The sequence below is a fragment of the Nyctereutes procyonoides genome, unplaced genomic scaffold (genome assembly GCF_905146905.1).
Source record: "Nyctereutes procyonoides isolate TBG_1078 unplaced genomic scaffold, NYPRO_anot_genome, whole genome shotgun sequence".
NCBI lineage: Eukaryota > Metazoa > Chordata > Mammalia > Carnivora > Canidae > Nyctereutes > Nyctereutes procyonoides.
In genome coordinates, this window is record NW_026575049.1 from 50,336,593 (window position 1) to 50,360,069 (window position 23,477).

Below are 23,477 nucleotides of genomic sequence, written 5' to 3' on the forward strand. Positions count from 1 at the left end.
TGGTTGAGTGTCTGCCTTTGGCTCAGGTAAGGATGGAGTCCCCCTTCTCCCTTTACCTCCCCCTGCCCCATCGGGCTTTCCACAGGGAGTCTGCTTCTGTCTCTCCGTCTCTCCCTCTCTATGTCTCTCATGAATAAATAAATTAAAATCTTAAAAAAAAAAAAAAAAAAAAAGAGGGCAGCCCGGGTGGCTCAGCGGTTTAGTGCTGCCTTCAGTCCAGGGCCTGATCCTGGACACCCGTGATCAAGTCCCACGTCGGGCTCCCTGCATGGAGCCTGCTTCTCCCTCTGCCTGTGTCTCTCATGAATAAATAAATAAAATCTTAAAAAAAAAGAAAAAAGAAAGAAAGAAAGGGGTATCTTGGAGTTTTGTCTGTCATACATAGAGTCTCATGCATTCATTCATTCAGTAATTTATTTTTCTGGAGAGCCCACTCTGTACTAGGAACTTAGAATATGATGTGAGCAATAATAGGATCTCTACCACCAAGAAGCTTCCACTGGGGGAGAAGACATTAATTAAATAAGCCTACAAATTTTCATTATGACTGTAAGAAGTGCTACAAAGAACAATTGCAAGGTGCCCTGAGAACTTAAGATTGGAAGCTCAGAGAAGGTCCTTAGGGAGGTGCTATTTGAACTGAGTTCTGAAAGATGAGAATAATTAAATAGGTGCCAAGGAAAGGAAAAGTATTCCTAGAAGAGGAAAAAGTATAGACAGAAGTCTATAAAAGGAAGAAACATGGGACTAAAAGAAAACTAATGCAGTTGAGCACAGAGATCAAGGGACATGTCAGGGTGGAAAATCTTTTCCTAAAAAAAAAAAAAGGGGGGGATCCCTGGGTGGCTCAAGTGGTTTAGCATCTGCCTTCGGCCCAGGGTGTGATCCTGGAGTACCAGGATCAAGTCCCACATCGGGCTTCCTGCATGGAGCCTCCCCACCCCTCTCATGAATAAATAAATAAAGTCTTTTAAAAAAAGAAAAAAAAAAGAAAGAAAATCTTTTCCTCTACCATCTTAGGTTCAGTACTAGGGGCTTGTGAATTAAATTAACAAAAGAAAGCTTAACAGAATAAATTATTCATATATATATATATATATATATATATGGGAGCTTACAAAAGAAGTAGCTTGATTAATGATTAAAGTCAGAGGCTCATAAACCTCATTTAGTAGAGAAAAGAGTTAGAGAGAAGGCCTCTATGAGAGAACAATAAGTTTCTTTAGAAGAAACAAGTGGATTTCTGGAAGAACAAATGGGAAATAAGGAAGTTTTTGATAATATCCATGCATTTACAAGTAGGCTTTCTGACTTCTTCATGGTCATAAAACTCCCCTAGAGAGGGAGTTCATGGTAGGTTAACTCTGGATCTCCTTCCTAGGAACAAAAGCCACCCTGAAAAGGGAATTTGTGGCATCTCCATCTCCCAAAAGTTTCTTCATGTAGTCAGATAAGGCAAGCTCTAAGAAGCCTTATTTCTGCATCTTGAATCTCAAATGTCTTCAGTTTAAAATAATCTTCATACCATTTCTGGGGTTCTATGTCAATTTTCATAGGTGGCTTGCGCAAGGTGATGCCAGAGGGGTGATGGGCAAGATGGCACACAACATTATACTAGGCTGTGTTGGTTTGATCCTTTTCTTTAGGACAATGGGAAGAATCGAAGGGTTTGAAGTAAGAGAAATATAGGATTAGATTTGCATGTGTTGAACTTGGGGTGCATTTGAGAACTCCAAGAGTTGATGGTGAATAGGGAGGGAGCTAGCTGGATTATACCAGCTTGGAACTCAGAGGGAAGCTCTAAAAATCTTTGTATGAGTCATCTACATATAGATGGTAATTATAGACCAGTGTGTGGTTGAGGTTGCTTAAGGAAAGAACGTATAGGAACATGATGCTCCTTCCCACTCACCTGTAAACAGAAGGAAGGAAGGGAGGGAGGGTGGGAGGAAAAAAAGGGAAGAAGGAAAAGAAAAGAACAGAAAAGAAGGCACCTGGTGGCTCAGTCAGTTAAGCATCTGACTTGATTTCAGCTCAGGTTGTGGGATCCAGCCCTGTGTCTGGTTCTGTGCTCTGTGTAGTCTGCTTGAGATTCTCTCCTTCTTCCCCTGCCCTCCCCTCAGCACACTCTCTCTCTAAAATAAATAAATAAATAAATAAATAAATAAATAAATAAATAAATAAATAAATAAAATTTTAAAGAAAAATATTTTTTAAAATGAAAAGAATAAGGGAAAAAAGGAAAAAAAAGTTGTAGGGAAGGAAAGCTAGTTTGCAGGGAAACAACCCATTTCTAGATTTGCAGATATGAAATTGTAACTATTATTTCTGTTACATGCAACTCTGCCCTTGGAGTTGTCCCTTCATCTGACAAATGGGATTTACTTTACTTCAGCTACTTAAAAAGAGACTGATGCAACTCAAATGAATATGAAGATTCTTTTAAATTCAAAGTATCAAAAAGAAATAAATAAATAAATTCAAAGTATCATAATATTGATATTTTTGCTGTTATTGCTGGTGTTATTATTATCATATATCATTGTTGGCTGGGAAGGGACGTGATACAGAGAAAAATAACATTGTAAATTTACCAGTTTACCACACTGGGCCAGCCAGTCTGCATTAAGTAATCCTCAGTAGCACCACTTTACAGATGAGAAACCGAACTAAGGCTCAGCAAGTTGAAGAGATTGCCTGAAGTTTCATGGCTAGGACATAATAGAACTGCAATTCACACTCACTCCTGACACTGCAGCTCATTCTTTTCCTTTTTGAAGTTCTTTTTCTCCAACTCTGCAACCCCACTCTCTCTCACAAACACACACACTCACACACACAGGCACACACAGATTTTTCAGCTCAAAAATGCAGTACAATCAAAGAGAATAGAATGCTATAAGGTCATAAAGGTTGGGCTGGGCCACTCCTCCAGACTCCTCCAGACTGGTAAATCTCTTGTCCTGACACTGGGGAAATGAAGAACGTCAGCCTTGATCCCCGCTGTTCTACTGCTGGACATGTAGTTTGGCAGTGTTACATTATTATTTATTCATGTATGTCATCACAGATTTTATGTGAAGAATTAGTAGCTGTTTATCTAATTTAATGAGCTGGAAATTTATAAAATTACCATCTCTAGGTATGCAGATCAAATCCTACTTCATCAAAAGTATTCCCAAACCTCAGCCTACCAGTTTTCTACCATTCTTCCATATTTCTTATAGCACAGAAACATCTCTCAATAGATCAGCAAGGAAAAACTTTGGACAGTGTAGCTGTGTAGTTATTTAACAGGTCTGTAGTGAGAACCCTAAACTCTATGGAGGACAAATATATGTATATACACACACTAAGCCCCAGTTCCTGTCCTCAAGGAGCTTACCCTCCAGATATCATCTAACAGCTATCCTCCTGGGCCTTGCAAGTGAGAAATAGCTGCTCTTGCCTCAGAGGAAGGTCAGAGAGATTATCACAACTAGGGAGGTTGAAGACACATTCACAGCAAAGGTGCTGCTTGAGTTTTGAAGAAAAGACAGGGTTACGAGAGGTGCACAGGAGAGCATTCCAGGCAGAGGGAGACACAGAGGTCAAAACTAAGAAAGGCAAGTTTAGAAATAGGGACAGGGTCTGTCTGTGAGAAGCAGAAATGCATTTGGGGAGCGATGGTTAGACATGTGGGTTTGGGGCATATGATGGAGGGCATCAACCACTGAGTCAGCTTAACTCAGGGTTCCTCAACCCTGGCACTATCGACATTTGACCTAGATCATTCTTTCTCTGTTGGGCGTAAAGGTGGGAAGATGGGGCTTTCTTATAGTTGGGGATAGTTAGCAACATCCCTGGTTTCTACCCACTAGATGCCAAAAGTATCCTTACTGCCAGTTGTCTTCTTCACTTAGTTATGACCCCAAAAAAATGTCTTCAGACATTGCCAACTGTCTCTGGGGATCAGAATTGTTCAGTGGCCTGAGAACTACTGGGTTAAGGCATGGTGATAGTGTGTGCGATCTGTGTGTAATTTTTCTCAGGGTCAACAGGTCTGTCCTGAATTCACTTCATTCTTCCATATGCCATCAGGGTTCCCATGCTCATGCCCCTGTGGCAGTGACCTACACAGCCCATAGAGAATCCATCTTCCTATAAGACTCCTGTTGGTCCGGTTGTGGGTGGGGTCTTTATTCACCAGCCCCTACTTCAGCATGCCTAGAACATGACACTAGGGGAGAAAAAACAGGTAAAATGCATCAAGCCAAGAATTAACAAGAGCCTGCCATTGGAATGGAGATGAACCACCTAAACAAAAATATTAAACAAAAACACATGGGAAGATTTCAAGCAGTTTAGTGTTAACATCAAACCCATTAGGATGGCTACTATTGACAAACAGAAACAGGTGTTGGTGAGGATAGGGAGAAATTGGAACCCTTGTGCACTGTCAGGGGGAATGTAAAATGGTACAGCCTCTATGGCAACCAGTATGGAGGTTCCCCAAAAAATTAAAACTAGAACTACCATACAATCCAGAAATTCCACTGCCCAAAATATTGAAAGCAGGGTCTCAGAGAGATACTTGTATATCCATGTTCAAAGCAGCATTATTCTCAGCAACTAGAATGTGGAAGCAACCCAGGCATCCATCGACCAGTGAATAGATAAGCAAATTATGGTACATACACACAATGGAATATTATTCAGCTTTAAAAAGGAAGGAAGGGGCAGCCGGGTGGCTCAGTGGTTTAGCACCGCCTTCAGCCCAGGGCCTGATCCTGGAGACCCAGGATCGGGTCCCACGTCGGGCTCCCTGCATGGAGCCTGCTTCTCCCTCTGCCTGTGTCTCTGCCTCTCTCTCTCTCTGTGTCTGTCATGAATAAATAAACAAAATCTTTTTTAAAAATAAAATAAATAAAAAGGAAGGAAATTCTACAACATGCTACAATGTGGATGAACCCTGAGGATGTTATGGCAAGTGAAATAAGCTAAAAAGACAAATGCTATATGATTCCACTTTTTAAGATACTTAGAGTCATCAAAATCATAGAGACAGGAAGTAGAATGAATTTAAGACCAATGAACTGTATATTTGAAAATTATGAAGTTGGTAAATTCTGTGTTATGTGTATTTTAGCACCATAAAAAAAGTGGGGGAAGAAAACCACACCAAGAATGGTGGGAAAGTGCCCTATTTCCTTCTGAACATTGAACCCATTACCAGTAAAATGACAACTGTGTCCCAAAGTTGGACAGTGAAATGAGGTCCAATTAGACCTGGCATCAAGCCAACTCGAGCCCCTGATTAACAACAGCTGGGATGTTTTGTGGCTGATGTATTGTTTTCTTGCCCTCTGTGACTGGCAGGTTGTTGATATAAAAACCCTGTGAAAATGTTTACCATTATTCTGGCTTTTCCTAATTAGAGATTCCAGAACCACAGACTTTCCTCAGGGCTTCTGACATGGGGAATGGAATGTCGGGCATTGGAACAGAGCAGTGTGCGGTTAGGTGACCATGGAGCTTCTCGTCTCCTAGCCTGCCTTCCTGCAACCTGCTCCCTTCCAGTGTTACCTGGGAAGAAGGGCTGGTGAAATACCACCTTGAAGCCTAGGAAACTTTAAAAATGTCATTCTGTTACAGTTAGAATGAATATTTGAGAAGCTGAATTCCATTGCAATGACAGCTAGCATTTATCTAGTATTTACTGTCCTTAAACGTGTTACCAGTGGGGTATGAGGAATTTAACACTTGGAAATGCAGATAACCTGCCAAGGACACAGGGACGGTACCTTGGACACAAGAAGTTGAATGGAGTTCTGTATGTCTCCTGAGTCCCCTTAACTTGAACAGTCAGACCTGCCCATGTGGGCTACTGATGGAGCCTCTCCAGCCTTTACAAAAAGAACCTGTCTCGGGATCCCTGGGTGGCGCAGCGGTTTGGCGCCTGCCTTTGGCCCAGGGCGCGATCCTGGAGATCCGGGATTGAATCCCACGTCAGGCTCCCGGTGCATGGAGCCCGCTTCTCCCTCTGCCTGTGTCTCTGCCTCTCTCTCTCTCTCTGTGACTATCATAAGTAAATAAAAAAAAAAATTAAAAAAACAAACAAACAAAAAGAACCTGTCTGCATCAGTATTTGCTTTATATCAAGCCAAGGGACTTGCAGCTGTCTTGTCTGTGTCCCCTTCTTGACCAGCTGCTACCTGGAAAACCTATGACAGTTCCCCTCTCATTCTTAAAAAAAAAAAAAAAAAAAGTTTCCTTTGCCTCTGTATTCCCTGTAGAAAGTTAAAGAACAGAAAAAAAAATATCCAAATTCTTGAGACAAGCTTTTAAAACAACTTGATGCATTTCCTTCACATACAATGTGTTTTTCAGAGGCCTCTTGACCTCAGACTCTCTACCAGTTGCTACCCGTCCAGCATTGGTAGTGTTCACAGGCAGGCCCATCCAAGATGCCACCCACAGAAGGTCCAGGAAACCATGACCTAGCACCCCCTATGTCCTAGAAGCTTCTCCCTTTACTCTCATGGGTAAAGACTTGCTCTTCAAAGTGGCCCCAATTGTAGTGTCCTACAATCTTCCCACCTCAGGAGAAAGTCAGAATTTTGAAACCAGCTTTTGGAGAAATCTGGAGAATTGACCACACAATCATACACCATTTCCTCCCTTAACGTCTTATCCTGAGCATAATGCTGATTTGGTTCAAATCCAAGCCTGGATGCTTTTTTTTTTTTCCTAAGATTTTATTTATTTTAAAAAATATTTTATTTATTTATTAGAGGGAGAGGGAGAGAGAGCATGTGTGCACAGAGGGAGAGGGAGAAGCAGACTCCTCACTGAGCAGGGAGCCCGATGCAGGGCTCGATCCCAGGACCCAAAGACCATGACCTGAGCTGAAGGCAGATACTTAACCAACTGAGCCACCCAGGCACCCTAAGCGTGGCTTTTTCAGAAGCCCCACACCCCACCCAGGCTAATATGGGGTGTACAGTTAAGGCCCTAGTAATTAACCAAGTCATAAATCACCTAGTCCCTATCCTTCTAGACTGTTCAATAGAAATATAATGTGAGCTGCATGTGTATTATAAATTTTCTAGTTGCAAAAAAAAAAATTTCTAGTCGCTACATAAAGTAAAAAGGAACAAGTGAAATTAATTTTGAAAACATTTTTACCCCAAGATATTAAAAATATTATTGATATTTTACATCTTTTTTTTGCTAAGTCTTTGATATCAGTATATATTTTACCCTTTTAGCACATCTCAATTTGGAGCAGCCACATTTCAAGTGCTCTATAGCCACATGTGACCAGTGGCTGCCATATGGAGCAGAGCAGTTCCAGACCCATTTTAGCTCTATTCAGTGACCTGCAGCAGTCTCCCTAGCCATATCCCCAATCTCAGGTCATTCCCCAGCCAATTCTGAATGCTCCAAGAGTAGGCAAAATGGAGAAAGGGTCTTTTTTGCACCCTGGACAGCCCTGCCCTCCAGCATACTGGATGGCAAGAAGCTGAAACTAAGGAGAGTCTCTGCCGATCTGGTGATGGTAGGTTTCTACATCATTAAATATGTGAGCCCTGATCACCTTCCTGGAAGGCAGAGGAGCACATCCCGCTCCCTTCTTAAACCCCTCTCTAGCTCCCCACTGCATACACAGTAAGGTTTAGACTCCACAGGCTGCCACCCAGCACTGATTTACCTTCTCTCCAGCCGCTTTTCTCATGACTCCCCAGTGGAAACTTAGCTAAAGCCAAGCCAGAGCAACCTGGCACCCCACAAACATGCCTGCCACCTTCCTGCCTGCATGTCCTTGTGTCTGCTATTTGTTCCCAGCTAGAAAGTCATCACCTACTAAATTCCAGGTGCATCCCTAAGGCCTAGGTCTTCCCCCTCTTCCCTGAAGCCTTCTTTAATGACTTCAGCCTGAAGGGTTTTTGCCCTTCTCTGACATCTGTAACACATTTATCAGAAATAACCAGGTCCAGTGATGTCATATTTTAGGAACTCTCTTATTTACTTTTTAGGTTATAAGCACCTGAAGGGCAAGGCAAGGCTCAGAGTCTTATTTTTTTTTAAAGATTTTATTTATTTATTCATGAGAGACAGAGAGACACATTTAATTATATGTCAACCACTTGAGGTTTTGCCCAGAGCGTCTAACAGTGTGTTAGGCACATCATAGCAATGTAATAGGGATTTAAAAATTAATGCCCTGCACCCACATGGCACCCACATGGTCACCATGGGACTGGACATTCCTTGCACATCCATAGTGCGGCTCATTCCACCCTACTAGCGCCATCCCTAGCACCTACAGCATGACGGGGCCATCAAATGCTGCTCTATAACTTGATGTCAGCTTGGTTCTCAGACTTGGTGCACACCACGTGCGGTAGAAGACACGAATCCAGATACTGGGGAGCAAAGAACATGCCCCTGGGACACAAATGAATTCCTCCCCCATTGTCAACCTTATCTGCTTCTTGTGACTCTTATCACTAAGAGGCAATTTAATCCCCCTCCTGGAACCCAAAAGTCACACACCCATTCCCCAAGGAGCCAAGGTAATAAGAAAGACCAAAGTTTAGGATTACTCCTTGATAAGAGTCTTGTTTAAACAAGATCTCATATAAAAGCTGGTCTGCTCCCCACACCCTTCTCCCCTCCGCTCCCCTCTCTGCTTTCTTCCTCCCTTGCTTGAAGATTACGAGATTGTGCGATCCACCCCAGGGACGCAGGCTCTGACAGACCTAATGCCCATTGCTTTCAAACACTCAAGCCTGTTCGCCAGCCCTCTCCAGGAGCCTGTGTTTGGGGCTCCCGCAGGGCAGATTGCTCAGACCAGTTCCTGGGCACTTCCCACTGGCACTTGCTCCTTTACATTTTGAAACTAGAGCAAAGTTCAACACCCATTGGCTTCAGCACCCAGTGAATTGCCCAACCCTGGTTAGAAAAATGCAGACAATAGCAACCTGGGAAAACTGCCCTCCTGAAATAGCCTGGCCCCACAGCATTTTGGCAACAGGTCTCCCTGAGCAGAGTCTCCCGGCTCCGCAACAGAGGAAACACCCAGGGATGTAAATAGCAATGAAAAAAGGCCACTTGTGCCACTATTAGGTTTTGTAGTGGCTGGTTCATTTCCCCCCCCCCCCAACAAAGCCTGAGTTGCATTTTTTGGTTGTTGTTCCGTTTAAATTTTGGATGAAAGTGTAAACACCATGAGATATTTACTTGTCCCGCTTTTCTATTTCTTCCCCTCCTTGTAGGGACCTGGCTCCTCTGTTTCAGCTCTGTTCTCCCCTATCCTCCCTGTCTGAAGACCAGTCCCTTTAGCTCCAAAGTGGCGGTAACACCACAGCAGCCTTAAGAGCTAGCAAAGCCCCATGCCTGGCACCACACCTGCCTGCGGACAGGCCATCAGAATGTCAGGGCCCCACAGTCGGGGTGGGTTGTTGCAGGCCACTGTGGGGGCACTTCGCTGTCACACAGGCACCTGGCAGTCTGGCATGCTGGGCAGGGTACAGAAGCTTCAGGTAGAAGCAGCCAGCTCCCCACACCGATCCCCTTTTGCAGAGTTCCAGGCCAGGGCCAGCAGCCCTTCGGCACAGAACTTTCTGTACATTCCACAGCAGCTGAAAGGGCTTTTGTCCCCAACAGGAAGAACAAATGACAAAGGCAATTGTGTGTCTCCTTGCAGGCCTGTACAGCAGGTTTGGAAAGAGAAACTTCTTTCCCCAAGAGGCCTGTTTGCCTGAGCGGCTGCAATCACAGATGTAATCACACAACCACACAACGTAGGAGAAGTGTGGTGTTTGAGTTCCCGTGTGTGTGGCAGGAACATACGCAGGGTACACACACATACTCTCTCTCTCTCTCTCTCTCTCTCTCTCTCTCTCTCACACACACACACACACACACACACACACACACACACACACATCTCCCCTAACAAACTGCTCCTGCCTGGCCCAGCGGGGCTCTGAGTCACATGCCACAAGGGCAAGGGGCCTCAAGAAGTGAAGTTGTCTGGCCCGCTCCTTTAGGAGCCATCACTTTATTATTCTTCTTTTCTGGTGGGGACACAAAGGTCACAGATCACATGGTCACATCGTTCGCTTCAGGGCCCACAGCCCATTCCCGTGAAGAACACTGGGCAGCCTCAGAGAAAGACCTGTTTACAGGAAGTCTGTCCTGGGGTCCCTTCAAACACACTGCGTTCTGGGTGTAAGCTTCAGACCGCCCACATACGGTCCATTGCGTGGAAGAACTACCTCTCACTGGGGGAGGCTAGATCTCTCCTTTTGCCCTTTTCTCCTGTAATTTTCATAATAGGAGACTGAAGGTTTGAAGGGTTTTAAAATTTTTTGTTAAAGGGAAAAACTTCTTATCAAATGAAATTCTTGTGGATCATTTCAATGCACCCTGTGAACGGAATAATGCAGCCCACTTCCCCGGCAGATCTGGCTGCCCGAATGCTCAGTGCTGAGTTTGGTGGATCTGTTATAGCCGCTTATTCATCCTAGGTACCTCTGCTTCCCCCAGCAGGTGTCTGCTCTGGTGTTTGTTTTTGAATTGTGTCTTGTTGCTTCCCAAGTTTAACCATCATAAGCAATCTTTGTGCTGTGCAGAAATTTTTGTTGACCTGGAAGAGTTGGGAAATCTGAGTATTATTTCTGGCTCTGCTTGTCTGATCGGTTCTACCTTGAGCAAGACATCCCCTCTCTCTGGACCTTGATTTCCTCATTTGTGAAACACAAAACTGAGCCGTCTGTGTCTGAGCCTGCCTGTCACAGCATCACCAGGGGCTCTGGTTAACCGTACAGAACCCCAAACCTCTTGCCTGGATGGTGGAGGGAATGTATGGATGGCTGGAATCTGTATCTTTAAAACCACATGGCCCCGTGGATTCTTACCTTCCAGGAGGTTTGAAAAACACTAACACCAGATGGTTGCTAAAGTCTTGTTCTGCACTATGCTCTGTAATTTATATAAATAATCTTTTAGAAAGAAGATGCAATAGGATGATGAATTTGAAACTGTATGTTTTGTATTTATTGAATAAAGTTCATTATGATCCTCAGTTTTCAACATTATAAACACATGAGGGGCACGCTTTGTATTTCCCTTTGCAGAATAAACACCCCCACTCCAGGGCAGCCCGGGTGGCTCAGCGGTTTAGCGCCACCTTCAGCCCAGAGTGTGATCCTGGAGACCCGGGATTGAGTCCCATGTCGGGCTCCCTGCATGGAGCCTGCTTCTCCCTCTGCCTGTGTCTCTGCCTCTCTTTCTCTCTCTCTCTCTGTCTCTCATTAATAAATAAATAAAAATCTTTTAAAAAAAATAAACACCCTCACTCCAATGCTGGGTCCTCATGCAGTTGGAAATTCATGAGGCTCATGCCCTCCTTGCTCCTGCCCACGGAGACTGCACTTCCTTAGGATTTCAACCTTTCCCCCGGACACTTGCATAACTCTTTACCTTGCCACCTTGGCTGGGGTGCTTACTCAAATGTAATTTTTCAATGAGGCCTTCCATGGAGCTAATATCATAGCTCCCTCTTCACTTTGTATCCTCCTTCCCCACTTTGTTTTTCTCCTTAGCACTCATCACTGTCTAACCTACTGAATTTTCAATTATTTATCTTATTTGTCATCTGTCTTCCCCACTAGAAAACAAGCTCCTTAAGGCAGGGATTTTTGTCTGTTTTTTTCCTTGCTGTAGCTTCAGCACCTAGGCTGGGACATAGTAGTTATTCAATCAATATTTATTTAATCAATCAATGAAATGCTTACAGGATGGATGGATGGATCGGTGGATGGACTTCCAGAAAATGTCCAGATGTTTGACTCCAAGGAACAGCCATTCTTTTTTTTTTTTTTTAAGATTTTATTTATTTATTAGAGAGAGAGAGAGAGGCAGAGACACAGACAGAGGGAGAAGCCGGCTCCGTGCAGGGAGCCCGATGTGGGACTTGATCCCAGGTCTCCAGGATCACACCCTGGGCTGAGGGCAGCGCTAAACCACTAAGCCACTGGGGCTGCCCAGGAACAGCCATTCTACAGCCATGCCAGGCTTCAGGCTTCTTGCAACTTTGTTCCTAGCCGCTTGCTCATGCACACACTGGTCACATAGGAATCCCATGATTAAGACTTCTGTCCTGGGGATCCCCTAGTGGCTCAGCAGTTTGGCACCTGCCTTTGGCCTGGGGCGTGATCCTGGGGTCCCGGGATCGGGCCCCGCATCAGGCTCCCTGTGTGGAGCCTGCTTCTCCCTCTGCCTTTGTCTTTGCCCCTCTCTCTGTGTCTCTCATGAATAAATAAATAAAAGCTTAAAAAAAAAAAAAGACTCCTGTCCAGTGGAATTACTCATTCCTGCCTTGCTCCTGTGGGATTGGCCACAGGGCACACAAATCTCCATGGGCCCCCATCCTCCCCTGCTCACAGCTTACTCCTTGATGTCCTTTGACACAGTCCCTTTTTTTCCTCTCTTTTTCCACTAGGACTTACCTACTAGACCTTGGTTACTTTTACTTCATGCTGGGATTGTTCAACTCCCAGTCACACTCCTGAACCTTTCTCTAAAAACAAAATTTTCTCGTTAAAAAGAGGGGAAATAGCAGATGCCAGGATCCATCTCCCACCCAGAGGGATGAAACAGTGTCACAGGACTATAAGGGAAGTGAAGTTAAGCAGGGAATTTTTTTAATACTTTATTTATTTATTCATGAGAGACACAGAGAGAGAGAGGCAGAGACACAGGCAGAGGGAGAAACAGGCTCCATACAGGGAGCCCAATGTGGGACTCGATTCCGGGTCCCCAGGATCATACCCTGGGCCAAAGGCGGCACTAAACCGCTGAGCCACCCGGGCTGCCCTAAGCAGGGAATTTTAACTGAGGTTTCCTGCATTCCAACCCAGAGAAACTGATTCAGGCACGTGTGGCTCTTCTATCATAATGAGCCTCCATGGTGTCCAATATTGAGGCATCAGCACGTCCATGCTCCCTCCGAAGGCACTAGGAGAGAATCCTTCCTTGCCTCTGCTGGTGTCAGGTGGTTCCTGACATGTCTATCCATGTCTATTCCATGTCTATCCCTGGCTTGTGGCTGCATCCCCACAGTCTCTTCCTGGGTCCTCACATGGCCTTTTTTTCTGCCTTGTCTTCTTTTCTGTCTCTTACGAGGACACTTGTCATTGGATTTAGGGCCTACCAGGATAATCCAGGATGATCTTACCTTGAGATGCTTAAATCATTACATCTGCAAAGACCCCTTTACCAAATAAGATCACATTCACAGGGTCTGGGGTGAGGACATGGATATGTCTTTTGGGAGGTTGCCATCCAACACTCTCCAGTAGCCTTGGTAATTCTGTGCATATGTGTGTTCACTTGCCACTTAAATACTATTGTTTGGCTTTCATATTTGGAGAGCCATCTCTGAAATCTGATTCCCTTGCACTCTCTACAAGTAAATTTCTTCTTTCGGTTTTTATTTTATCTTATTTTTTTATTTTTTTTCTTCTTTCAGTTTTTAAAGCTTCCCAGTTTTCCTTTGACAAACTACAATGTAAGTTTGCTCTGTTATTCTCCCTGATTTATCTTTTTCTTTTCTTTTCTTTTTCTGTTTATAAGAGACATGCTGAGAGAGGCAGAGACATAGGCAGAGGGAGAAACAGGCAGGGAGCCTGATGTGGGACTCTATCCCAGGACCCAGGATCACGACCTGAGCCAAAGACAGACCACAGACCACTGGGCCACCCAGGTGATCCTATTCCCCCGATTTAGAGATGAGGGAACTGGAGCCCAGAGATGGAGAATGCTGTGGGAATTTCATGAATTCTCACAGGCAGTCTGCTCCAGAAACCCTCCCCCACAACTTGGTGGTTCAAGAGATAACCCACAATAACCCTTTGATGTGTAAACGTCCAGTCCTCTTCTCCTACATGTATATTTATTTTATTTTTGTAGAGTAAGGGTGATCCTGCTTCCATTTCCCTATATACTGTTCAGCCCAGGTTTTTTGGCCGCCATTGTTCATCATGTGGATGTCCATCACTCTGTGTTATTAGTCTAGAACACTTGTATGCAGCCTTCTTCTTCTTCTTCTTTTTTTTTTAAGATTTTATTTATTTATTTGAGAGAGAGGGAGCACAAGCAGGAGCAATAGCAGAGGAAGAAGCAGACTCCCACTGAACACAGAGCCCAATGCAGGGCTTGATCCCAGGACCCTGGGATCATGACCTGAGCCAAAAGCAGATGCTTAACCCACCGAGCCACCCAGGTGCCCCATATGCAGCCTTCTTATGTGCAAACTGCTTCTGTGTTAGGGAAGAGAGAGGAAGAAGCCAGGTCTCTTTCTTTCAGGAGCTTACTGGCTAGTTTCTGATTCTCAAGGCTGGCTGTGTACTAGAATCATCTGAGGAACTTTTTTTTTTTTTTTTTTTTTGAGATTTAAAAAATTTATTTCAGTGGAAGGGAGAGCACCAGCAGGAGGGACAGAAGCAGAGGGAGAGAGACTCTCCAGCAAACTCCATGCTGAGTGCAGACCCTGAGGCAGGGCTCTGATCTCCTGACCTTGAAATCATGACCTGAGCTGAAATCAAGAGTGGGACGCTCAACTGAGACACCCAGGCACTCCTGAGGAGGAGCTTTTAAAATCCAGCTAGCGGGACGCCTGGGTGGCTCAGTGGTTGAGCGTCTGCCTTCAGCTCAGGGCGTGATCCTGCAGTCCTGGGATCGAGTCCCATGTTGGGCTCCCTGCATGGAGCCTGCTTCTCCCTCTGCCTGTGTCTCTGCCTCTCTCTGTGTGTGTCTCTCATGTATAAATAAATTTATTAAAAAAAAATACAGCCAGCTACCCCACCTCAGACCAACTACTTCCAATACCCTGGAGCATGGGCCTAGGCATAGCATTTTTAAAGCTCCCCCAGGTGATTTCAGCATCCAGTCAGGGTTGGGACCTCAGGGTAAGGGACCTAGGATCCCATCACATATGCTAACACCTGTTCTCTCTTGCCCCTTTCCTGCCTCCTGGCCCAAGGGTTGGCCAGATCACAGAAGTCTCTGGAGGGTGGATTAACCCTGCAGGTTCTGCATTTCTGCCTTGCTGACTTCAGCAGCAACATCCTCAAGGGCCTCCTGCCCCCTGGACGGTTCTGGTTCTGTTCTCTCAGGTCTTCTGTCTGTGCCTTTAGATGGAGAATAGGGCAGGATATTATTTTTTATTTATTTATTTATTTATTTTATGATAGTCACAGAGAGAGAGAGAGAGGCAGAGACATAGGCAGAGGGAGAAGCAGGCTCCATGCACCGGGAGCCCGATATGGGATTCGATCCCGGGTCTCCAGGATCGCGCCCTGAGCCAAAGGCAGGCGCTAAACCGCTCCGCCACCCAGGGATCCCAGGGCAGGATATTAATAAGTGGTTCAGGAACAACATCACAGGTCTGGGAATCAGAAGGCCTGGACTTCAGTCCTCTCTTGGAGCCCACGCAACCCTGGCCTTGTCAGATCCGTTCAATACCTATAATCAGATGGATCAGTTCTGAGTTTCAGGGAAATTCATAAATTTATGAAGATGCCACTGGTCCCTACCATGACTGTACAAATCAAAGTGAATTCTGGATTTTAATAATTCCTCAGCTGCCTGCTCTTATGCAATGAATAACCTGAACGATTATACCTGGGCTAAATGAAACACATCTTACAGGAAATTTAACTGGCCGAGGAAACACTGTACTGGTACCCTCACCTGAGATAAAATGTAGAGTCTACAAATGGGAAAGAATGAGGGAGAGAGGAGGCTCTGAGAGCTGCTGTGGAATCTTTTGCAGCATCAAATGGCCCCATGCAGGGCTGGGGCAGACAACCAGCAGACCACTCAGTGTGCATGTTCTCAGCCCCACTGGATGTCTGAGAGCTGGTTTGCAAACCTAGTAATACATGCTTGTGTGCCCACAGTCACACTCTGCAAAAAGAAGCTGTAAAATTAAAAAAAAAAATTTAAATGAAGATTAAACAGAATCACTGGAGCTGTACATGTTAATCTTCCATCTGAACATTTGTGAAATTGGGCAACTTTGCTCTAAGATACTGCCATCCCCACTCTGCTTTTCACTTCCCTTTTATGTGCCCACTTAAATTTTTTTTAAGATTTATTATTTATTTATTTATTTTTATTTAAGAGAGGGAGAGACAAAGAGAGAGAGCATGCAGGGGTGGAGAGACAAAGGGAGAGAGAGAGAGAGAATTTCAAGCAGACTCCCTGCTGAGTGGGGAATCCAATGTGTGGCTCAGTCTCATGACACTAAGATCATGACAGCCAAAACCAAGAGTTGGATGCCCAACTGACTGAGCCACCCAGGTGCCTCTGCCCACTTAACTTTTTTGTGTCCAGTGTCCCCAGCTCCCTGCTTACCTTCCTTAATCACCTCACCCTCATCCCATTCCCATTTTACCCTTCCAGTTAACTTGAAAAGTTATTGGAGGGGCAGATGGGTGGTTCAATCAGTTGGGCATCCAGCTCTTCGTTTTGGCTTGGATCATGATCTCAGGTCATGATCTGAGGTTGTTATCTTGGTGGTCATGGGATGGACTCCCACATTGAGCTCTGCACTGAGCAAGGAGTCTGCTTGAAAAAGTCTCTCCCTCTGCCCCTTCCCCTGTTCTCTCTCTCTCTCTCTCTCTCAAATCTTTTTTTAAAAAGAGCTATTGGAAAGACTACAGACTTTGCAATCAGATCTGGATTCAATTCCCAACTAATTATGTGCACTTGGGTCAGTTACAAAAGTCATTTGAGCCTCAGCTTCTTTATCTATAAAATGGGGATAATGAGACCTAACTGAAATAATAGCACTTAGCTGATAGTGTTGCTGTAATAATTAAACAAAAATGTGCACAGAGTATCACGCATCTAGTAGGTTTCATTAGATGCAGATCCTACCATTTTTCTCTCTGGAAAGTGCTGCTTCCATTTATTTAAATCCTAGTACACATTTGAATCATATCTTTCTTTTTCTATATGTCTGAGTATTAACACTTTTGTTGTTGTTGTTGCAGAGCATTGCTATATCTTGAGCAGTCCCCAGGAGGGTTTGTTTCCTAAACCCACTGATCTTAGAAAATGCTGTCTTGGAGGGGCAGGCAGCAGGGAGGCCAAGCTGTGTGAAAGAGAGCAGGGTGCCCTGGCTTTATGCATGTTTGATGGGTAGCCTGCTGGGACAAATGGTAGTGAGTTCTGGGGACACATGTATCGATGCCTCATTGGCATCAAAGACACAACAGGATGCAGCCACCTGCCCTTGAGCCTAGAGAGCCAGGGTCTCCTGCCCTGCCCAACATTAAATCTCCTCATTATTCTTCCACATTCTGTTCTTTCCTGAAAAGCTTGGGTCATCCGTTTCCCTCTGGCTGCTGTCACAGACCTCAATGTGGTGAGCGCTTTGCTAAAAGGAACAGCAGCCTCTTGGACAGCCAGACCCCACTGAAATGGCAAAGAAGTGCCGCTTAGTGACACTGGCTCTCCTTTTGGGCAGGGGTGGCTCCCAGGTCCATGTGAACACTTGCACCATTCCGAGGGCAACCTCTTCTGTGTCTCCGTTGTCTACTCCTCTAAAACCCCACACTCTGAGGCAGGACCTCTTAACTTCTTAGCCTTTGTTTGGAAAGAAAGTGTGAAATCTCTGTGCATTTTGAAGCAACAGAGCTGAGTCACAACCAACAGAGAGCTCACTTCTTTATATCACACAACGGACCATGACTGTGAAGCCTCGTCCCTGTGGCACCTCCCTCACCAACTTTTGCAACCTTTCACAATCAACCAGTCCAGCCTTTGAAGCTCAGAGTGTGTAGGTCAGAGCCTGTTCAATGCTATGGTGGGAGGTGGGGGTGTCTGGTCTTGTGCTGGGGACAGTGGTTAAAATATTTGAAAGCTAGCCCTCCCCGGGAGGGAAAGACCGTTCCTAAAAGAATCCAGGGGCACCTGGGTGGCTCAGTTGATTAAGCATCGGACTTTTGATCTCAGCTCAGGTCTTGATCTCAGGGTTTTGAGCTCAAGCCCCATGATGGGCTCTATGCTGGGCATGCGGCCTACTTAAGATAAGAATAATAGTAGGGATGCCTGGATGGCTCAGCGGTTTAGCCTCTGCCTTCAGCTCAGGGTGTGACCCTGGAGTCTCAAGATGGAGTCCACATCGGGCTCCCTGCATGGAGCCTGCTTCTCCCTCTGCCTGTGTCTCTGCCTCTCTCTGTGTATCTCTCATGAATAAATAAAAATAAAATTTAAAAAGATAATAGTAGTAGTAGTAATAATAATAATAAAAGAAGGGTTTAGATGTCTTTCTCTGGTCTGTCAATAAGTCATCTTTGTAATAGATCAAAAGCATATGTGGGTATTAACACTTTTATTATCAAAAATCTTTTTTACTACAAAAGCAGTGCATGTTAATTTGCTGAAAACCCAGAGAAGCAAAAAGGAAACATAAAAAACACCACAACCTCCCCCCCCCTACAATCTGCACGTTTACATTAACAGCCAATTGTTGAACAGTATAAGCTAGGCACAGTGCTAAGCCTATTATGCGCAATTTTAAATTAAATCCACACAACCCTATACAACAAGTACTATTTAAATCTCTAACAAATGATTAAACAGTTTCAGGGTAAGTGTATAGCCAATAAGAAGCACCCATGCCTCTCAACTTGGACTATAAGACTTTATTCTCTGTTAAGGGACCTTCAGGCAGCAGAGATGATATTTGGGAGCTGGGAGCCCTTTCCAGCCCCAAAATTCCAATCCCTTAGCAGCCTCCGTCTCTAGAATCCTCTGCCTGGTTGGACACCACTGTCCACACCCACCTGCCCACCTGTGCCAGCTTCTGCAGTTGCTTTGTCTTTGCCAGCTGCCATAGCAACACATTTGCATGTGATCTTTGGGGCTTCTACACAGCCTGGACAGAACTCTTGCTGGTAGGGCCACTGATACAGGAGCCAGAGGTCCTGCTTATCACTACCTTGCAAGGTGACCTTGGACAAGATCCTAGGGAGTCCCTATCTCTCATGGGAATAATAGCAATCAGTTTTTTCCTGTGGTTCTAAAGGAGATAAAGTATACAAGACCAGCCAGATAGTTTAAAGATTTATTTATTTTAGAGAGGAGAGAGTGCCCACAAGCGGGGCCAAGGCAGGTGGGGGCAGAAGGAGAGGAAGAAAGAGAGAATCTCAAGCGGACTCATTGTGGAGCACAAAGCCTGACACAGGGCTCCATCTCAGGACTCTGAGATCATCATGACCTCAGCTGAAATCAAGAGTCAGACACTTAACCAACTGAGCCACCCAGGTGCCCTAAGACCACCCAGATAGTCTAAATGTCATATATTAGACAGTTACTAAAATAAATAAATAAATAAAATAAATAATAGTTACTAAGAAGGCAAGAGAAAGTTGTATATAACATATTTACAAGTTCAAAGGGCATTTGATAACACGAGATTATGAGGCTGACCAACTGATACCAAAGCTGCAGAACAGGGAAAGGCAATGCATATTGACAGAAAATTTACCTGACATGCCAACTCAGAGTAGGTAAGTTCCCCGTGACATTGGATGGGGGGAAGCTGGAACCCTACGGGTGAGAGTGAGATTGGGCTAGCGTCAGGGGAGCCTGCACTGAGAACAGAATCTTGATCTCTCATCTGCTCTGAGGCAACCCTTCCTGGAAGAGCCTGAGTCCCATAATTCCAGCCTGTCTATTTTGGACTTTTTGGAACCTGGGGAAACACCCTGGACTTTGTTTCTTTGAATCTCAGAATAAGAAGACTAAACTGAGGGACGCTTGGGTGGCTAAGCATCTGCCTTCAGCTCAGGTCATGATGCCAGGGTTCTGGGATGGAGCCCCACATTGTCGGGCTCCCTGCTCAGCAAGAAGTCTGCTTCTCCCTCTCCCTCTGCTACTACCCCTTGCTTGTGCTCTTTCTCTCTTTCTGTTAAATAAATAAATAAGTAAAATCTTAAAAAAAAAAAAAAAAAAAGACTAAACAGAAATAAGAGAAGAGAGTGGGCCAAGGTGTGGCTGTCCAAACCAGAGGGTGAGTCCTTCTGATTTCCACACCTAAGCATGTCAGCCCCACCAGCCGAGAGTGCTCAGATCACGCTGCTCACTTGCAGCCTCACGGCCTTCTGGATCTAATGCCCTGTGGTTTTAAATAGCCCTCTCCTGCAACAGGAAGGAGAAAGTACCGTATTTCTTCAGGGCTTCAACAGGCTCTTAAAACAATGCTGTTTCTGTTTCAGATAATGCTACCCTGAAATGACCTGCCCATCCAGACTGCTGCTCACGCACCCAGTCAGTAATTAATTGACCAACTAACACTCTTAGAAAGGACATTGCTAAAGGCCCAGTGCTTGTGTCACACCGGGGAGGTTACCCAGAGGTTCACAATCCTGTTGCTGGCCTCGAGGAGGTTAGCCTCCAGATGGTGTTTGAGTCACCTTGGAGCTCACCATGGGCACAGGAAAAAAAAATAGTACAGTAAATGCCTTCCTTGGTGTCAGCCTGAGGACATTTGCCTATTCTGGAAATGTTTACACGGGGATTGCACTGTATGGAGCAATACACCGCATACATCTGCTTTTGTGGTTGTATTGTCCTTGTACATTTCCAGGGGCAGAGAGAGGGGCCCAAGGAAGATTCCTGGGCTCCCCCTGTGGGTCAGCACGGTCCCAGCAGCCTCGCTGGGGTTATTCATTCTTACATCACCCGGTGGGAAGCTTCAGGATTCTGCGTTGCAGAGGGAGAAGGCAGCTCTGAGGGGTGGGAGTGCTGTGCTCACAGGGCTGGAGCTGCGAGTGCGGGTTTGTGAGCTATGTGTTGTAGGCGTGGGCGATAATGTGGCACAGCAGGTTCCAGCTCATGAAGGGCCTTGGGTGCTGGCTAAGGAAGGGGACTTTCCTGGGAGCTGCAGGAGCTGCTCAAGGGCAGGACGGATCTGATCAAGTCTGCAGGGAAGCACAGTGGCATCTGCATGAGGGCTGGCAGGACAAGAGGTTGGGATTGTAGACAGAGACCAGAAGAGAGGGCTCTGGAAAGGCAAATCTCTTGTCCCTCCCCTCCTCCCCACACACAGAAGAATGGTCTCTGGACTCAAATGAATCATTTTAATAACCCAGTTTTAAATTTTATACCGAAGTCAGTAGCCTCTATATTAATTTGGATAATCAAAATTAGCTACTAAAGTCCGTGAGGGAAGCTTGTGCTGTGGGCAACTGCCTTGGTAGGAGGCTGCTATGAGGACAAGAGTGACAAGATTTGGCACTAGTGCTGAGGGGGTGCCCAGGGGGAAGGTGCCAATTGTGGATTTAGGCAGACTTGAGTTTGAAATCTGACTCGGCAGCCCATTTACTAGCCATAAGACCTTGAAAATGTCATTTAATCTCTCTGATCCCCTTTCCCTCACCTGTAAAATAGGTTTCATCGTCCTTCTCTTGCGTGATTATGGAATTAAGAGTATTCAAAGTGCCTAGCACACGGTTGGCACTCGGTGAACGTAGCTAGAGCGTGTCACCCCTGGGCCTGGTTGCTCGCAGTGGTGGCTGTCACCAGCCTGGCTCTGCCCTGTAGAGCAACAGCGCCCTTTAGTGGCCGAACAGGGAGTGACAGGTCTTCCAGGCACCCGGGCCCTGCTCCTGCCCCACCACCCCACCACCCCACCACCCCACCACCCACAGGTTAGAAGTCTCCTTTGTCCTCCACAGTCAGAGCTGACAACCTCTCAGACCCCAGCCAGCATGCACCTCTCAGAAGAGCCCGAACCCCACTGCGGTCAGCAGGTGACAGGCTCCACTGTCCCCGTACTGAAGGACCTCACACCCAGTGGGTTCTGAGCCCTGGGCTAAGAAGAAAACACAATCTGTAGTAGTCAGGGAACAGCTTTCTAGGGATGGCCATGACCTCCAACCCCTCCTACCCTACCCCCGAGAATAGTGTGAGTGGAAAGCAAAATGCCAGCTGCACAGCCAGGCGTTCCCCAGCAGAACAAGGAGGGAAGCCATTCAGCAAACACTGGACACCCACCCAGGCCCTTGGTTCCCACTAGGCTGCAGATACCACAGCCAGCACACACAAAGCCCTGCCCTCAGGTAGCTGACTATTTAGTGAGATAAGGACATTGGCCAAATAATCACCTGGATACATAATTGCAGACAATAATAAGGTTATGAAGGAAAGGTTCATCCAGAACCAGATAAGGTGTACTCTTTACTGCTCCCATCGGCCTCCTGAGCACACTGGTTATGGTGCTGCCCCTAGGCTGGGTGCACTGAGCATACATTTACATGTTCATTACTCTTTGGAGGTGGGCTGATGGCGCTCTGGGCTGTCCACCCCTCCAGCTGGTACACACAGTCAGGGAAGTCACCAGAGGATGAATAGGCATTACTAAGCACTGGGTTTTAAAAAGAACATTCCCAGAAGCAGTTCAAAGGTGCTGAGGTGGGATACCACGGGGCATCTTGGTGCACAGAAACCAAGGACAGGGACAGTATCGCTAGAGCATCAGGCAGGGGGTGGTGACCAGGAATGTAGAGGCCACCTCTAGTGCTTCTGCCTCCCTGCCATCCACCCACCCACCTCCCTTCACTGCCCAGGGTACTTCTATCAAGTCTTTTCTGGACTCTAGCCTTTTTTCCCCTTTTCTTTATAGCATCCTATCAACTGTGTCAGAGAATGTTTCCCCTTTCTCCCTTCTTTCCACAGAAAATCCTAAGTAAAAACTGGCCTTCAAAACCACACTCCCATACCTAAGCTGCAATGATTTCTTGCCCACCCCATGTGCCCAGCCCTGTACTAGGCAGGGCCAAAGATGAAACAGAAAATGTGGTCCTTCCTTACCTGTCTGTAGCTTCTCATGTCCCGAGTCCAGAGACTGCCTCTCAGCTACGTACTATTTCATTCTGAGCCCTGTTGAGGAAACAACACGTATACATGCTCCCTCTCTTTCTGAACATTCAGATCCACCCACAGGAGTCAGCCTGGTGGCCAGTCAGCTCATCTGGCGAGTGGCTTGAGGTACACGAGGAAAGAGTGAGCATCTGGAGTCTCAGCCCTGCTATTTTTTTTTAATTGTGTCCTTAGACTTTTCGACTTCTCTGGGCTTTGGTTTCTTCATTAATGAAGTGGGGAATAGCAAGACTTTCTCTGCCTGCCTTGCAGAGGGTTCATGAGGATCAGATGAGGCACTGCGGTGGTCCCTGGATGAGGTTCCTAAGATGGGTGCGACCCCTGAGGACATTTTCAGCACCCTACAGTGAGCTGAGGAAAATGAGAACAACAGAGGGAGGCATTCACAAAGGCAGGTTCATTCAACTGGAAGAACTGGCCTTTATTCCCAGACTGTGTCCTTCTTTGCATTGAAACTGCATTTATTTGGGCACTTGGGAGCACAGTTGGTTAAGCAGTTAAGCGTCAGACTTTTGGCTTCCGCTCAGGCT

At 45.8% G+C, this 23,477-nt stretch overlaps 2 long non-coding RNA genes across 2 annotated transcripts in view; one reads left to right on the plus strand and one right to left on the minus strand.

Annotated features, from left to right (window-relative positions):
* The window catches only part of LOC129511698 (uncharacterized), a 164,119-nt gene that overhangs the window by 101,703 nt on the left and 38,939 nt on the right, over nt 1-23,477 (plus strand). The window lies entirely within an intron of this gene.
* Nucleotides 1-23,477, minus strand: part of LOC129511699 (uncharacterized) — a 38,912-nt gene that overhangs the window by 10,086 nt on the left and 5,349 nt on the right. The window contains exon 2 of the long non-coding RNA XR_008664882.1: nt 22,879-22,947. This is a non-coding gene — a long non-coding RNA (uncharacterized LOC129511699). The remainder of the gene's footprint in view (nt 1-22,878; nt 22,948-23,477) is intronic.